Source organism: Hippopotamus amphibius, chromosome 15, assembly GCF_030028045.1.
Source record: "Hippopotamus amphibius kiboko isolate mHipAmp2 chromosome 15, mHipAmp2.hap2, whole genome shotgun sequence".
Taxonomy (NCBI): Eukaryota; Metazoa; Chordata; class Mammalia; order Artiodactyla; family Hippopotamidae; genus Hippopotamus; species Hippopotamus amphibius.
Window position 1 is genome coordinate 44,178,481 of NC_080200.1, and position 3,517 is coordinate 44,181,997.

Sequence of the window (3,517 nt, forward strand, 5' to 3'; positions counted from 1 at the left end):
CCAGGGGAGGGTGGAGGGGGGACCTGAGGAGCGGGGAGGAGAAGAATAGGGCGTTTCTGTCCAGTGTGAAACAGGACAGTGCGGGGAGTTGGCTCCTGTTGAGAACAGACTCCTGGCTCCTGCGCCTTCCTGTCACCTGTCCCGGAACATGAGTGGAGGGGCAGAGGGAGCCTGGACTCCAGCCTGCTTGCTGAGCCCCTCCCGCCGTTGTGGTCAGCGCTGCTCAACAGGCGGAGTGTCTGCTCCGCTGTGCTTGTGCCCCAAGGGGCTCCAGAGCGCTTGTGAAGGCCGCCCGGGGGCAGGACCGCTGCGGGGACAGGGCCTGCAGGGACATGGCCTTCCACACAGACCCTTCCGCAGCTGCCCTCAAACCCTCGCGCGCTCTACCACCCTTCAAAATACGAGAGGGCGCTGAAGAGGCGAGACCCCCTTTGTGCCGTGGGCTCCCGTGTAACCAGGATCGGCCAAGGGCGCACACGGGAGTGTGTTGACAACCAGGCTGGCCACGAGGAACCCAAGACACCTGGTTAAATGTCATTTATACATTGAACAGGAAAGTAATTTGTTGGAATGATGGTTCTGTATCTTTTAAAACACGGACATCTTGGTCTAGTTTGTGGTTCAGGCCCAGGTTCTTTTAAATTCTTTTGTTTGTAATCCTCCTAGTACACTGTCTGCAATTTAAGGATGTGACGTGTAGAGTCATATGGAAATATACACAGTAAGCGTTTGGCTTTCTTTTAAAAAAAAAATCCAGTTTTGCTGGCCAGTCCAGTTTTTGTCAAGTTACTTTTTTTTAAATGTAGATTTGAATATTACTTTTATGAAAGGCTGTGTGGCTTTTTTGTCTTTCGTCCTGAATGGAGGACTCTTCAAAGGATCATCTTCACAGAGCCGGGCGCATGCAGGGCTGGCTTCTCCCCAGCGCTGAAAGGGCGCTTCCTGGGCCGGGACGGAATGCAGAGAGGCCGCGTGTCAGTCCTCAGACTGACCCGAGGACCTCGGCCTGGAATGCACTGCGGTGCCTCAGGGGGAGTTGAACACAGCCCAACCCAAACTACCTAGGGTGGAAAACAGTAGATTGTCTGGGGTGAGGGTGGAGGTTGTGGGGGCAGGGACAGGCTGGGAAAGGGGCAGGAGGGCTTGTTCTGGAATGATGGTAGCATTCTACATATTGATCAGCGTCTGGCTGATCCAGGTGGACACCAGAACTCGGTGAAAGTACATCTAAGCTGTGTGTTTCACTGTATTTGAATCTTACATTAAAAGAAAACTAAGCAAATACTGAACTCTAGTTAATGATACTGCCATCAAATTATTTAGGGGGAAATGCTCTGTTGTCTGCATTTCACTTTGAATGGCACCAACAATAAGAGCGATTAATGGTTGGGTAGAGGGGTGGACATGGCTGGATGTGCGATTGATAATGCAAGTATTAGCAAAATGTCAGTGATGTGATCTCCAGCTGGGTGTGTGGGAGGAGGGGTATCCACAAAGTTCCTTAAAGTTTGCTATGTTTGGAAGTTTTTATAATAATATGTTAGAAAAAATTTTAAATAAACTCTTCAAGAATTAATTCTAAACAGATGGGAAAAAAGTGCATAGGAGTGGTATCAGTCTTTTATGGGAGAAGAGAAACGCTATCCTTATCAAACTACCTGGCCACCAGGAAGATACAGTGGAACTCAGAGAAGGAACCAGAATGTTCAAGCTCTCCCTCCGCCCCACCCTCCACCTTGAGCCCCCTTTTTCTGTTTCCATTGTCTCTGCACCATCATTTTTTGTTTATATTGGAGTATAGTTGATTAACAATGTTGTGATAGTTTCAGGTGTACAGCAAAGTGGTTCAGTTATACTTGTACATGTATCTGTTCTTTTTCAAATTCTTTTCCCATTTAGATTGTTACATGATATTGAGCAGAATTCCTTGTGCTATACGGTAGGTCCTTATTGGTTATCCATTTTAAATATAGCAGTGTGTACATGTCAATCCCAAACTCCCTCACTATCCCTTCCCCACTGTGCCATCATTTTGTGTCGCCTGGATCAATATTCTAAACTCCTTTCTCTCTGCTTTTGGTCCCTTCTCTCGTGCTGCCGGTGAATCTTCCTAAACTGTTTTTTTTTTCTTTCTTTTTTTTTGGCTTGAAAACGGGTAATGAACGCATCCATTAGAACTCTGGGTTGCAATATCTTAAGCCAAAAAGAGGGATTGTGTGTGTTTGAAGATGTGGGTCAGAGATGCTGTTAGGTGTCAGTTCCCAAAGCCCACGTAGTCTTTTCCAAGTGTTCTTTGCTGTTCTTGGTCTGCGCACCAGCTTTCTCATCTTTCCAGTTGATGAAGTGGGATGAAACTCCCACAGCAACTCTGTTTTCAAGAGACCAGTCAGATTGAAATGGAATCTTGGTCCTGTTCCAGATCCTGGGCAGAGCATCTGGGCCAGCTGGCTGCAGGGCAGGGTCCTCCATGTGGGCCACTCCCACCAGCATTGAGTGTGCTGGGCGTTGACTTTCCCAGCATAGATGCCAGCTGCTAACTGCTCATTAATTGTGATGCAGTCATCTTCCTCTGTCAGATTCTCAAGTTTTGTCACATTATGAATGTCACATTTCTGTATTTCTCTAAATTAACAGGCGCTGGCCCCCATCAGGGGCTGTGGAGTGTGATGGTGAAGGGGCCAGCCTCTCTAGAGAAAGACCACCTGAGTCTGAACCCCTGATTCACAACTTATGAACTGTGGGACTTTTTTCCTCATCTGTAAAATGGCAACATTCACAGAACCCACCTTAGTGGAGCATTGGAGGGTTAAAGATGCGTTCGAAGTGTCTATTACATAGTAGATGTTCGGTAAATGTTAGCTATTATTGTGTGGCCATTTAAATACTTTATGTAAACAGGTGTGTGTGTGTGTGTGTATGTGTGTGTGTAAATTTAACCAGGAGCAGTTAGCATTTGAAATATCCAAAACAAGAATCCAAGTTCCAAAGGTTGCTGTGGGAATTTTATCCCACAGATATTCAAAGTCTACCTCAGAGGATTTGTTGAACATTTTCCAGTGGTGAGATGTGTGGGTAATCTCTGCTTGGCTAGAAATGCCATAGAGGCCCCGTCCTCAGATGTGCAGGGTAAGAAGACCCCTCGGGCCCAACAGTGTAGACCCTTTGGAACAGAGCACGTGGTCTAAAAGTCCCACGGGTCCCGTGGGCTCCACATCACTTGACAGACCACACAGGGAGCTGGTTCTGCTGTCTCACTGCATCTGTCTTGCAAGTGAAACTTTCATGCAGGACGCTGGGTGGAGGCCTGAGAGCAGAGAGAGGGACATCCCCCACAACTGAAGAACAGGAAATGTGATTGTTTTTTGCTGTTCATAAATGTTCACACCTCTGGTAGACTTGGTCCAAGACTGGCATTTATCGTAAAATGCCATCTCCTGAGGAGGTTGCGGGGATGGTGGCAGGGAGCTCTAGCCCCCACCTGCCTCTGATTTCCGGAAGCTACTGACTTACCAGAAGA